Source organism: Charadrius vociferus, unplaced genomic scaffold (genome assembly GCF_000708025.1).
Source record: "Charadrius vociferus isolate BGI_N301 unplaced genomic scaffold, ASM70802v2 scaffold309, whole genome shotgun sequence".
Taxonomy (NCBI): Eukaryota; Metazoa; Chordata; class Aves; order Charadriiformes; family Charadriidae; genus Charadrius; species Charadrius vociferus.
In genome coordinates this window covers 2,278,716-2,293,829 of record NW_009661370.1, presented here as the reverse complement: position 1 = coordinate 2,293,829, position 15,114 = coordinate 2,278,716, and positions in this window count along the sequence as shown.

Here is a 15,114-nt window from a genome sequence, read left to right as displayed (position 1 = left end):
CAGCAGGAAGCTGCTCAGACGCTGGAACAGCTCAGCTAAGCTGCCTCCGTCCTAACACCACCAGCAAAGCCAGGTATCAGTGTCACTGAAGGCTGGGGCTTCCCAGACTCCCTGACTCCCTGGCCAGTGTCCCAGGGGACGGCTCTGGGCAGACATCTGAGGGAGCGAGATGGGGTTACCTCAGGACTCTGGACATTCAGCAGAAGTTCACTGAGTCCAAGAAATTTTAGTCTCTAAAACGTGGAATCTATCAAATAACATTTGTTCTGTGAGAAAACTTTAAACCTAATCTCTTCATCTGGAAGCTCTGTCTAAGGCACCAGTTTTCACAGCACGAAGGAGAAAGAGGGTGGATACAGGACATGTGTCGTGCAGTCACAATAGCACTAACAACAATGGGAGCTGAAGTTTCAACTTATGGAAACTCCCATAACATAACTGAGTATCAGGAACCTTTTTCTGGTCTCTCTTCAAGTGTGATGTCTAGAGAGTGGCTGAGCTTCAGCAGGCTGCACTCCAAAACCCCGACCCATCATACTGCCCAGAGACATCTTCTGTTTCTTTTGCCCCCTTACAAACACAGGTGTCTTCTCTCTTTCTGGCAAGAACCTCCTTTTGTACAGTGTGTGTATAGCACCCAGCACAAGAGGGCTCTCTAGCACTTAGCTAATGCAAGGAAGAAGAAAACACACATAATACCCCTCCATTAAAATAATTATCAAAATATATAATTCTCTAACAGGTAGTTATTCAGCTATATTACTTTTGAAGATTTAAAGGATTTTTTGTTTAATTAGCAGTCCAGCTGCTCTGTGGTAAAACTATTACCCTTTAGTATGAGAATGAGGTCCTGCGGATTGCTGACTTCTCCTAAAACAGAAATGAGGCCAGGGAAAATTGAAGATATTTGTTATCTTGATAGAGGTACTCAGAAATATTGCAAGATGATACTTTGAGTGCATTTGGACTTTCCAGTGTGCTCTGGAAAGGGACAACTACCCTGCTGGGCAATTATCCTAAATAAACTATGCCTGAACCTTAGGCTGCAGCACATTCATATTGGATTGTTTCAACTTGCATCTGACATGCTGTATTGTGCAAAAATCGTTGCGCGCTATATGAGGTCTCTTAAAGACCTCATATAATCCTCTGCTAGGCAGACCTTTTATGGCCCTACTTTCTCCTGTCAGCTGGGAGAAAAAAAAATATTAGTCATTGCATGCTTGGAGCCCAAATCAGTCTGGAGCACATTTGCATTTTGTTCATACCTTTCCGGAGGTGCAATGACCACAGTGAATAAACTTCCAGTCTCTAAATGATCTTCTGTCTATCGGGCAAACAAACAAATGTCCGCTGTGGGTTTGACGGGGCAAGACTTTCTGCACAGAGCCAGAAGTTGACTGGAGTTTTTAGAGTTTTCTTTACGGTCTGTCACAATGAAGTTATAGTGAGAAAACAGATTATACGAAAAACTACACCTTCTCCTTCTGCAGACGTGCTCCTTGTGTGTCTGGGTCAGCGCTGCCAATGTTATGGAAACCCCAACCCCCTTTTTGTTTTAAATAACTCTGAAAGGCCAGTCAAAGAGTGCACAAAAATCTTTTAACTCAGGCACTCAAATTTAGAAAATAGAGACAATACCTTGTAGCTAAATCAACAGTCTTATCTGGAAGCTGCAGAATAGCAGGGCATGCTATGAAAAGGCAGGCCACTTCTTGTTGCTTAATTTGATCATCCAAGGTAGAAAATACCATTTTTAATCTGTTATATGTAAAAATAAACTGTGTTTTGTTTTCACACTGCAGGAGCATTTCTAAAGATGAGTGGTATGTCAGACTGGGCAAACGGGATGATTGTCCTTTCCTTCAGTACCAGAATGAAGGCTTGTCATATGAAATTACCAACAGCCAGATGGTTCAGAATAAACAAATGGAAGTGGTTCCTCACACTACGCTAAGTTGTAGGAATCATTGCTAGCATGTTGTTGCAGATACTTAAGTTTATACCAGCATGAATTCAAAAGGCTACTGGACAGATTCATGGAAGAAAGTACATCTGAGGGTATCAAGTACTATTTCCAGCTTGGGAAGTTATTGCACTTCAAACAGCAGAGGATGGAAAAGTATCATTTCGTGTTCTCATATTCTTGCTTAGACATTTTAGTAATATTAGAACAAAAAAGGTTGGGTCAGACCAAAGGTCCAGGTAGCCCCATAGTCTGTTCTCAACTTTGGTTGGTAGTGGATGCATAGTTTAAATATAGCGCATTTATACTAGCTACATATGGCTATTTACACTGGCCACAAGTAAACAGAATAGGAGGGGCTGGACTGAGACTCAGGCCTTGCTGCATGAAGGCTCCTGCTGCCACCAGCAACACACCTGAGGGAGAGAAGGGAGAGAGACACGAACCTGCCATCTGCACTGAATTGAGTGTAGGTCAGCCAGGAGCATCACTGGTGTGTGCGATTCACACAGGGTCCCTCTGACCACCAGGGATGTAAATGAAACATTGGGTTGAAACACAAAAAGCAATGCATTCTAAACCTTTAACTTGATGAATTTGGCTCTTACATCTTTACTAGGTGTCTGAACAGATTTCAGTCTCCTTGAATTTATTCATTATTCAAAGCAATCTGACAAAAATTATCTAGTCCATAATGTAAATTACATGCACAAGTCACAGTATGCAATTCTGTTTTTTAATGGAGATATAGCCCCCAAATCAGTTTTCAATAGACGATATTCATAGGATATTCCCCGTTCTAAGCATAGTAAGTAATAGTTTTTACTTCTTTCTCTCTGGATTTCAAGATATCAAGCATATTCCAAATCAGGACAAAGTAGTACTGTGCTAATCACTGCACAAAGTACAAATGAGGAGTTTGGCATGTCTGTCCTGTAGATAGGTTGAAAATCCCACCAGAAGAGAAAGAGGCTCCAAAGGCACCCAGAAAGCCTGCAGCACAGCTAGGAAAATAATCTGGAGTCTCACAGTTGAGCCTTCACACAAAGCAAACCTTTCTTGGAGTAGTTCTCCAGTGGTAGACAAAGTATGATCACTACATAGGGCCAGAACACTGCAACCATCTCTCACAGACAGCAGGCTGGGACCGGCCCAGGTTAGCTACCTGTACTTTCAGTTATGGGAAACAGTAAAAAAAAAAAGAGCCACACAAAAGTGGCAAGATGCCCAGCTCCATGGGCTTTAATGGTAAGAATATTTCCTCCAGGTGTTACCAACTACACTGCCTTGGAGGCTGTGTTGGCAGGAGAGGAGAGGAGTGGAGAGGAGAGGAGAGGAGAGGAGAGGAGGTTGTTCATATCTGTATCCTGATGAGTAGGACTTAAATATGCATAGGACACTGAGGCTCTGAAAAAGAGACACTGAAAATAATAAAGGATAAAAGCCTTCTGCTTTTGTTCCTCTGGGCAGAGGGTTGCTCCAGCACCTTCTACATCCTAGACCAAGTGTCCCACCACAACGCTGACGATCTGAACCTGACCCTGACCCATCTTGACATTTTGATTTTCTCAACACGCATCTGTTTTCATCAAAGCTTTCAACACATTTTGATTCTGCTCTTGTTCAGGAAAAAAATAATATCTCAAAAGTTGTTCTGCTTGATCACGATCTCTTCTGAGAAGAGATTTAAGGCTTTATGGAAGAGGAGGATCCAGGCCGGGCAGTTGGCTCCCTAGCTCTTCTTCTGTGAGTCCAGCTCAAGAAATTTTTGATTAGTGACTCTCTCACTCCACTTCCTTTACTTTGTGACATTAACATGATGCTAGACACTAACTAACATATGTTAGAGAGGCAAAATATCTAGTCATCTTTAGGCGGTTTGCCACCATCCATCACCAAGCCCCTTTCAGAGACAACTGAAGAAAGTTGGACCAGAAAGTAAATTTCAAACCACATTACATATGGGAAACAAATGCTATCCAGGAAACCTTTTTACAGGACTAAATTATAAATCATTCCTTGGAAGAATTTTTATTTTGGAGAAGTGTTTGGTGAGATGCTGCATTTGACCACAGACAGCTGGGCTGTTTAATCATTTAGGATCATTTACATTCATAGCAACGTATTTAATCCACTGGGTATATCCAACTACAAACCTTCATGAAGAAGAAGAAATAACACACATACCTACATGTCTTTGTGTGTATAACTATATACTTAGAATTATATATACGAATAAATATTTACATATACTAGTATGCACACAAAACCTGCAGTGTCTGATGTGATTACAGCATCTCATCTTACGTTAAAGAAAACACAAGAACAGAATTTTTTAACTCACTTCACTGAGGACACTGAAATTTAAAAGGCAAGAAAAGTTCTTATGTTAATAAAACATTTCTTTTCAGTTTTTGCAGTTAGCAGTTGCATGGAAATAATGCTACACAAGGGACAGGAATAATTAGCAAGAGCGAGTCTGACAAATTTGTTTTGCTTGTCTACAGTAAAAAGATGATGCAAATGAATGCCTCAGCTGTTACAAAACTAACTTGGTTTCCCAATAAGCTCTTAGTGATATATGTAAATACACTTCAGTATTTCAGTAATATAATATTCAACATAATTCAGTGTAGCATGATACTGCTCACACAAATGTATGTAAGCCAGTATATGAAGAACTAAAGAAAAAGGTAAAGCTATTTGCTGGAGAGAATACTATAATGCAGAAAAGCACCTGATTAAATATTTAAGGACATATTGAAACAGAGTAAGGAGGACAACTCTTGCTTTTTCTTTCTAAAACTTCAATGTGTCCTTCTAGAATCTGATCACAGCCTTCCTGGAGCTGTTTGGTTTGAAGGAAAAATCACAGTCTGCAAGCAGAGCTAGTTTTAAAGAGGAACACCTCTGGCTAGTGAGCCCAAGAGACTACAAGTCTTTTAGATAGCAGCATAAAACATCCCTCATGCTGGTGCAAACGGCCAGGTGTGCATGTGAGGGGAGAGGATTTACCCTTGCCAGAAGGATCCATGGAACTAATGCTTGTCCACAACCACTAGCAGGCAACTCCAGCGGTCCCCTCTTGAAATTTAGGGTAAGGTTGTCTCCTGTGAAGCACCGCTATTTTCTAAGTGTGGTTCAACCACACTTAGATGCTCTTTAGAACTAGAGGAAAATTTACACTCGGTGCTTGCCCTCTTTATCATCAGTGATGCTACTCAGGGGAAACTGCACAGTAGAAACTAAAGTGGCACTATTCTATGCATTTGTTCCAATAGTCTTCATCACAGACAAATTGATATGAGTTATTGACAATAAGCAAGATGCATATCAGGAACCTAGTACCAAACAGCCCAGATACCAATTCTGTGAGTCATTTGATCCTTAAGTATGGGCTCCCTGGGGTTACCAACAGGAGCCATCCAATAATCCAAAATTGCCATCTATCACATCTATCCCGTTTATCTATGTGTTTATATAGGGTGGGACTTTCACCAGGTCTCAGATCTGGTTTACTTTATCTTTCCTTTAAAACATGGAAAAAATCCTCTTGATTAGTATTTCCTATGCAGGATTCTTATTCTTCTGAGAGTCTCCCCTTACAGTCACAGCGGTGTCTGGGCAAAGGCTGTTCTCTGTTGCTGGCGACTGCTTTATGGCCACAGTCACCAACAGTAACAATTGTAGATCTATTCCTGCTCTCGTCTGCTACACTGTGAAACTAGCATTGAATTGCTTTTCAAGATAGTGTTTGAAAGAGGATAGGGAACCTGAAAACAAACAGGTGATGAAAGCCTTCTGCTTTCCAAAGCAGCTAGGTCTGCTCACGAAGACAAAAGGCAAGACAGTGGCACATGTTTTGCATAGTCAACAGTCCCCTCATGTGCAATATATTCCATTTGTGATTTAAGAACTATCATCCCTTTGTAAAGATTGCCCACTGCAACCACAGTACTGCAAAGGTCAGGAAGAATTGGCTTATCTACTGCATACATAATAGTCACACAAACTAAAGCCTACAAATTGTGCAACAAGTCCAGTGTTTTGCACTTTGGGGTTCACCAGTCTGACCTCTGTCTCCCATCCCGCCTGTATCTTACACCTACTATTCTGCTGTGCTTCACTATAAATCCATTTCCCATAATTAGTTAGTGGTACAAGACTATATTTTTTTTTTCTCTAAGCTATACAGGCATGCTGTATAACAGTTGTTACCAAAACTCAGATTAAAGACACAAAATAGATAGGCTGGATTACATTGGTATAACCTATTGTGACAATTTCACTTGATAGCACTCAGGAGCTGAGCAAACCTACATGTTATTAGGCACGGGAAATTTGGCTGAAAGAGAACTAGAGCAGAGCTCAAGCCCACTCCTGAGAGGCTGAGCTCTTTGAGAGTATTCACAGTACCTACTTCAGGTACTCAAGTCAAGCGCTCAGCGTGGCCAAGGTAAAGGGAAGGATTCCTGCAGAAGACAGTTCAGAGCACTGACACTGAATGGACGCTCTGCAAGAGTTTCTCTCTCTCTATCCATTGACCATATACAGAACCTGAGAAGACTAGGCTCTGGACTTGGGCATCTCCAGTTAGATTCCTGGAGTAGACAATTTTGAATATCTGCTAATGTACACATTTGGGCTATGATTTGCATTAATCCTATATCAGTCCAAAGCATTTGGATGCTCATCAGCATTTTCTTATTCAATAAATTGTTGGCATTTCTACAGGACTTTGTTCATGGCACATGAGTATTACATGAGCTGTGCAACACATTTGTTATGCAACTAAGTATATGATGTGGCTCAGGGGCTTGGCCATGGTTCCAGGACTTGTTTAAAATCACACCATTAAGTAGAGACTCTGGGAATAGTTATGTAGGGGTCCCTCTTCTAAAACTGCTAAGCAACACCCCTCTCTCTTACATCCATTAATTTTGGCATTTTTCCTAACATCTTAGAAAATTCACAAAATCACAGAATGGTCAGGGTTGGAAGGGACCTCTGGACATCATCTAGTCCAACCCCCAATCCTCTAAAAAAAGTTTTCTAAGAGAAAGTAACATTCTTGAATTTGGAGGAACTCAACCTTTCTTTTATACTGGGATGTTTTTTTCCTGTAGTTTTGGGGTTTGGAACTGTCTAAGCCTTAGACATTTCTGCTGAAAGCATTTAAAAGGGACTTCAAGTCCTGAAAGCCACAGTTTCTGGGTACCTAATGTGGGCACCTTAAGAGTCCAGGCTCTCATTAAGTGCAGAGCAATTTCCAAGTAGGGACCAGGCTTCTTTAACGTTCGCCTGAAAAGGGAGGTATCCAAGGGTCCCAGCCACTCTTGGAAACTCTGTGCATTGCTCTCCTGGTGAGATACGTGCTTTTGACCGTGAAAGAGAGCTCAACTCTCTTGACCCTTCTGTCAGACATTCCAGCAGGATGACAACAAAGCTGCCAGCTTCATAGGGACATGCTAAAGTTATTTTTAAAATCCTCTGCTCTCCGTCAGTTATGACACCCTTTTTGAAGGTTAAAATAGAAACCAGTTTCCAGCATCTACAAACCAAAACCCAACAGTTACTTTTGGCACCATCTGACACATTCTTGGCAATCTCAACAGGGAGGCCAGGAACCGGCTGGACATAAAGCCACTGACGTCCTATCTGAAAACAAGTCAGCCGTACTGAAGAAAATGCTTTAAAACCCTATATGAAAGGAAAACATCTTCAAAAAAAGATTATCATCATATATGGACAAAGCATAAATTTTACATCCATTTTTGCAGAGCACAGGAGGCTGTTCCCTCTCACCAAAGCACAAGCGCTGAGATCTGTACTCATAGTAGGAGCACTGCTACAACCAGCAAGACAGAATGCAAATACACTATGCAGTCAAACAGCAGACGCATTAATGGAAGAGGGAAATTGTGTTCCCAGAATTCCAGCCCATAATAGACATTCAAAAAAATCAGATTTATTCAAACAGATGCTCAGTAACTTCTAATCAGAGTTAAATTTGGAGCTTTTTCCTTTTCACCATGTGTTTGCATTAACTGTTTCTGGTATGCGTGTGGTACCAGCAGTCCCTTACGATGAGCAAATATGCACACTCTCCTAAAAATGCCAATGATTCAGCAACAGCACTCATTAACCAGGCCAAATCCCACAGAAAGGTCTAGTTATCAAGAAACTCTGAATAGCATTCTTCAATTATTGATAGCTGTGAAGCAGCTGTGACTACAGAAAGTTATGACATTTTACAATGGGAAATCCATTAACTGAAGCACTATAGCTCAAGGAAAATCTAAGTGTCTTGTCCACACAGAGGAAGATTTCTTCAGGTTTTTTTTTTCAGTTCTTCAGTTTCTCAAAGATGACCAAGGAAATTGGCTAGCAAGAACAACATCAATTCTGTTTCTTCTGTAGATAGAAAACATAATATATTGCTTCTTAGCAATGATAACAAGAGAGCAGATGATAAGAAAGGAGGATTCAATGATGTTTTTCCCTTTTTAGCATCTTTCTGGAGTTTGGGCTCAGCCCCTGTGGGACAGAAAGCTGGTGAACCGCTGGCATAGCAGGAAACAGAAAATCAAAGATATACTTGCAGGGACCTTGACCAACAGTTTGCCAGCTTATGCCAACTTTCCTCAAAAAGAGTCACAGATATTTTTTTTTTTACATCTAGTTAGAATCTCCAATTTGAGCAACACTTGCAGAAAATTACTGAGAATCTAGGTCTCAAAATCTTCTCAAATTTAAAATGCTAAAACAGAAGCACTTACCACGTGGAACAACTTGAAAGCTACTGAGGATACCTCACTATAGCTCAGCCTACTCAGCGCTCTCAATATGGTTGAAAATTTAACGGATTAATGTTGAGAGAGGTCTTAAAATCTTTAAACGGAAGACAGACCACTCAAGAAAAGCATGATTACTGCACTTGAAACCAAAAACTAGCATAAAGAAACTACTCCATCACAATGAGCTGAACACCAAGAGGACAGTTAAAGGTAAGAAAGAGGGAAGAGATTAAATGAGTCTAACTGAAGTTTCTTTTGCAGAAGAGACATTTTAAGCTCAGAATCGCAAGCTCTGGTGCAAAACAGTCACATAGTGCCTCATTTAAAAGTAACAGAACTCATTTCTGAGCCTTGTGATTACACCAAAAAGCCATCAGAGATATGATCTCGGTTCAATATACGGGTTAAAAAATCACGACACACAGAAAAAGATTCAAAAGTACATATAAACACTAGCGATCGACCCAGAAATACCATTGGTGACTTTTAAACTTAGCATTTTGAGAGGGGCTCAGTTTGTGATCTGAGTTGTATTAGCAGATAATTTTGGATCATAAATCTGAGATACAGGACTAAGCATCCCCTAAAACATAAGAATACTCCAGCTAGCTTTTTGGTATAAGGACTTATGAATTCAGAAAGTTAGTTACTGGCACACAATTCCTTCAGGCTTACCCATGAGTGTGGGTTTGCTTCTGTGTCACAGGAGGAGAAATGGGCAGGTTCAGAGTTGCAGAAGGGAAGAAGGAGGCAAAGGATTCCCTATCTGTAACTAGCCATGTTCAGGGTGCATGCAAATATTCAGGGTGGCTTTTTTAAAATCCATTAAATTGGATGACTAAGCCTGACTGCTTGAGGGCTTTTCAAACCTCTCTTGACTATTTTATTTTCACTTATAGACAACCCTCATGAAAACACGTATTTAAGATAACGATGCATAATACTGTAGCACTTCATAGGCTTTCTCAGTGCAACAAATAAGCCTTCATTTTGCCAAGTCACATTTTTTCCGTAGAACATCATACTGCAGTTTCTCTTCCTATTCAGTTAGACTGCTTAAATAAATAAATCTCAGTCCCTCTAGCGCTATATCATTCCAATTTAAATTGTTAGTCTACACATAACTGTTTTGTGCCTTCTGCACTGAATCCCTCAGCCTCTCTTGCTTACATATCCGCTTGTGTTCAGGATTATTAAGTGCTGGATGGAATTTATAGCCAGAGTGAAGCCCCGTTTGTTATCCAAGTTTTGCCACACTGGAATTAACTCAGTAAGTAGCACCTGCATACTGGCTTATGAAGAAACCTAATCTCAGTTTACGGATACTAGAGTGCTTTTCACCATGTAACAGTGGAGCGAATCTCTTTCGCGGGAACGCGAATCACTTCTAATGCCGTCCATATTATTACATTTATTGAGTTTTTCTCTTGACTAAGTCTGACCCTGGGGTTTCCCTTCATTAGGCATCGCGCGTTCAGCTAGCTTGGCAGAACAGACTAACAAGCTTCAGTCCGGCGTCAGGCTGGGAGCACTGCTTCCTGAGCTCTGGCAGGTAAAGCTTCAGCACTTCAGAATGTCGCTGCCCTCACCTTACCAATGTTCTGGATATTACTGCCTTGGTGGCAAGAGCGGCAAGCGCGGATGTGTGCTGAAGCCCTACCCGCCCTTGGCCACTGTGCTGCGCATTAGCCAAGCAGGGGATCAGCCCTGGGGTGCTGGCACAAGGGATAAGCCCTCGGGCACTGGCAGAAGGGATCAGCTCTCAGGCACTGGTGCAAGCTGTGCCTGCTGGAGAGGCTACGAGGCCCCTCCAGCTACACCAAGGTGGTTAGTTTTAAACTGACACAGCTTAAATTCACCAAGCTCAGGAGTTGGAGGCCTCTGATCTCTCCTATTCCTTAAGCCTCACCGGGCTTTTAACCATGAGGGTACGGGAGCACCAGAGAGCACTGGGGAGGCTTCTGGAGGGAGAATGCAGTGCAGTTACTGGGTTATAGCTGTCTGCCTCCCAAAACAGGCAAAATCTTGGCTCGAGCCTCATGGCACTCACATGCTAGTCGAGCAGACTGATCAAAGCACCTCGGTTCTCTGGTTAACATAGACAGCTCTTGCTCCTTAGCTCCAAAATAGCTCACAGATCCACCTGAAAGAAGCGCTGTTCGTCTCACAGCACTTGAAGAAAAGCAGATCAAGAAGAGTGTGGCCAGCAGGTCAAGGGAGGTCATCCTCCCCCTCTACTCTGCCCTGGTGAGGCCGCATCTGGAGTACTGCATCCAGTTCTGGGCTCCCCAGTTCAAGAAGGACAGGGAACTGCTGGAGAGGGTCCGGCAAAGGGCTACAAAGATGATTAGGGGATTGGAACATCTCTCATATGGAGAAAGGCTTAGGGACTTGGGTCTCTTTAGTCTAGAGAAAAGAAGATTGAGGGGGGATCTTATTAATACTTACAAATACTTAAAGGGAGGATGCCAGGGGGATGGGAGCAGTCTTTTTTCAGTGGCGCCCAGTGATAGGACGAGGGGTAATGGGCATAAACTTGAACATAGGAAGTTCCATCTTAACATGAGAAGGAACTTCTTTACTTTGAGGGTAGTGGAGCACTGGAACAGGCTGCCCAGAGAGGTGGTGGAGTCTCCCACTCTGGAGACATTCAAAACCCGCCTGGACGCTGTCCTGTGCAACCTGCTGTAGGTGACCCTGCTCTGGCAGGGGGGTTGGACTAGATGATCTCCAGAGGTCCCTTCCAACCCTGACCATTCTGTGATTCCGTGCCTGCTTTTGAGTATGTCATTGTGCCTCTGGAATATCTGAGTACTCAAAAGCACTCACGGAGGGGAGGAAGAAACTCCAGTACACTGATGCAAAAACAATCTTGGTGTCCTTTACACCTTTTTGTTGCTGCTGTTTTTACAGAGCTTATTATAACCAACCCAAGCCATAGCAGATCACAGATAATGTCATTCAAACTTTCATACATGCTATGGTAATGTAATTCAACACTGCTTCAGAGCAGGAAAGAACAGAGGAGAATTCACCACTCAAAGAGGTGTTCAGCATTTTTCTCTAAGGAAATACTAAGTTACAAGTCCACTAAATGGCAACTGGATGTGCATACACAGCCACACAGGACAGGTTAACGTTATGTGTTATCCTGTCTTTGTGATGTATCAGGACTACACCCTTCTGGAAGCAACTTGTCCCTCTATGCTCAAGCACTCTCTACTTTATGTCTCATTTTTCTTGCAGCAGTTACTGGAAAGCTTTGGAAGTGTGATTTTAGCATGCAGCAGTCAGCTGTGTAAAGACAGCTGGTCAGGAATTCTATAGTTTTTAAATACAATCACATATAAAATATTGATTTTTTTTTTTTTTTTTATTTCTGTAAGAGTCAGGGTGGTCCTGTGATCAACTCGATGCCTTTGGGCTCCAAAAATGTGGAACCAGTTATCATTTGTATAGTAGCCTTCCTCATGAAATTGTGTTCAAAATGTTGCACACATTCTTTGCATCTTGGATTTTTGCAGATGCAAAATTTTATCTTGTTTGTGAAATTCATATTTCAAGTTCTTCAGAGCAGGCTTGTTTTTGTTTTTTTTCTGAGCTGCTTATATTTTGCTTAGTACAGGGAGACTTGCATATCTATACAGACCTATATGATTTAAAAGACGAATAACTACCAAACAAGAACAATTTGAGGAAATGTACTTTTTCCAACTCTTCGGGCCTTTTCTCTATCACTGATAAAGACCTTTTTCTGAACAACATGAGCATGAATAAAACAGAACAGTCTAAGAAAAAGGCCTTACATTAGAGCCCATTCACCACTCTCCCCCTGCTTCTCTACCCAGCTTCCAAAAAATGCAGGAAATTGGGATGAAAAAGTGCAAGAAACAAAGTAAGCAGTGAAAATGCCTGAAAGCATAAAATGAATTGGCAGGGAAAGCAGTCAAATTTTAGGATGGACAATTCACACTTGCTAGAAAGTCTGTGAAAGAAGCACCCCCTGACTTGGTCAGGAAGCAAAGCCCTCGGTCATTAGCTGACTCACTTCTCCCCTGCGACAGTATCAGGTATTCAGACTTCTGCCATACTTGTGGGACAAACGAGTTTGTCCTCTCTCAAAAAGTTCCTACCAGCTTATTCCAGACTTTCTTCATATACTATAATTCTGTCTTTCACAGGCGCTCCCTCATTTCTGTTAAAACTAAGTCTATAGTGCCTTCAAATTTTGGACACCCTGCACCCTCCTCTATAGGGAAAATAATTCCCCATAAACTAAACTAACTAAACTAATTGACTAAAACATCTTGAGGCTATGAGACAAGTTTTTTCAGGTCTTCAGGTGGAATGCCCCAGTGTGAAGGACACGCTGTTTCTCTGCTGCTTTTAGGCTAACTTCTTTTGAGCCAGACTGTGTATGATTAGGTCCACAAAGCTCGGATTACTTCAGTACAGAGACAACAGATACATCAGAATTCAGTTACACAACTGCAAAGGTGGGACTTTGGGAGAGACTATGAGTATGGCAATGAAATTCACTAGATAAGATATGCAACTCCAAGCTTGTGCATTAACGTTCAGGGATTTACAGGACTCCTATAAGTGCAGTCTTTGGTCATTCAAGCAGGTAAAAATAGAGTAATGATTCCCTTTGGACCTTCTGTTTCTGTTTCTGTAGAGTCCTCTGAGTACTCCATACACACAAAATTTCTCTAACAGTTCATTAAGTATGTGCACGCAAGAAAAGCTTACAAGGGAAAGCAGAGATGAAGGAATAAATTCCACATTTGGGTCTGAAACCGGGTATTTCAACGCAGGAGCGAGTGCAGGTGCCAGGTAGTCACACACTAGACCTCCCAGTCTCTCTGCCTGCAGACAGTGCAACACATTACATTATTAGTCAGCACACGTTAACTAAAGCCTGGGTCTGTGCTCACTCTTAGCTCTCACAGAATTTAGGGCTGTAACTGCTCACCAGGTTCACTGCTCACCAGGGAATTATTATTCTTTGGGTCCTCTTCTTATCAGGTATTAATTTTTCTTATAAGCAGCTGCCATAGAAGCTTATGGTTATGAAAAGAAATCACCTCTCTCTGGAAGCTGGGCCGCTGATGTCTGGATGGAGCCACGCTTTTGTACTTTGCATGCAGTGTGAGGTGACACAGAAAGCAGAGCCCTGGTGCGGCAGGTTCTCTTTTGTCTGCACACAGTGCATCACAGCTCTACTGGGCAGAAACCAGCAGCGGTGTGTGGAAGAACCAGTCCACTTCCTGAACAGCTTTGGGAAGCCCCACAGTGACCACAACTCCAAAGACACACTCTATGATCTCCACACATCCTTCTGCCTCCTACAGGCTTCGTTCCTGTGCTATACGTGGGTCTATGCTGTTTCTTCACCCTTCTAGTTATTCTTCCATTCCTCAATCTTCCTAACCACGTATCTCACCAAATTGGCTTACAGAATCATGCCACTTCTGTGGCACACGTCCTCCTCCACTGACGCTTCCCCAGTCTGTCACCCCACCCCTACTCAAAAGAACTGAAGTCAGACCCAGCTCTGTAAGCAAACCCCTGGGCTTACCTGCCCTGATGCAGAGGTCTGCTAGTGAGAAGCTGTATCCAAACCATTCCAGCACAGGCTCAAGTCCTCTCTCCGAGTTGAGAGCTCTTGCTCATGAACTCCTCAAAGCAAAGATCTTGTCTTCTTTGCGCAGTTAAATTCGTAGTGCCGCATGGGGGAGCTTGTGCTGTGACTAAAGCTGACCACTTCCAGATCAAGGGAAGAGGACAGCTCAGCAGCACTAACGACATCAGGCACTGGAAACTCTGTTCTGGAAAGGCTGGTTGAAAATCATGACATACGTATACATAGTGCACACACACTATAATAAAGACGTTCCTTTTCAAAATGTTCTTAGATGACAGTCATTGATTTTGCCTTGAAAAAACCGCCAAACCCAAAACTTGTAAACTGTAACTCATAAACCTTAGAAACTTCCAGTAGCCCTTAGCCTGGTAGATGAAATAAAATGAAAATGACTGTATTTTAAAGGCATAAGGAAAGCAAGTAAGTAATGGGGATCAATTCCAGCCATCCACTAAGAGGACTTGTAAACACAACAAGCAGCCTTGAGTTAACTTTACTCCCTGCTGAGCCATATCTGTCGGCAAAGCCAACTTGACAGCTGATGTAAAAGCAGGTGAACAAGGAATCAAAAAGGCAGGGAATCTGTCTCATCATATTTGGCAAATAGATGGACCTGAAGCCTGCTTGGAAACCCTTAAAATCATGACCATGCCTTAGAGACAAAAACAGAGTTTAAAGCTCACCTCCCAAGTCATTTGGAAAAT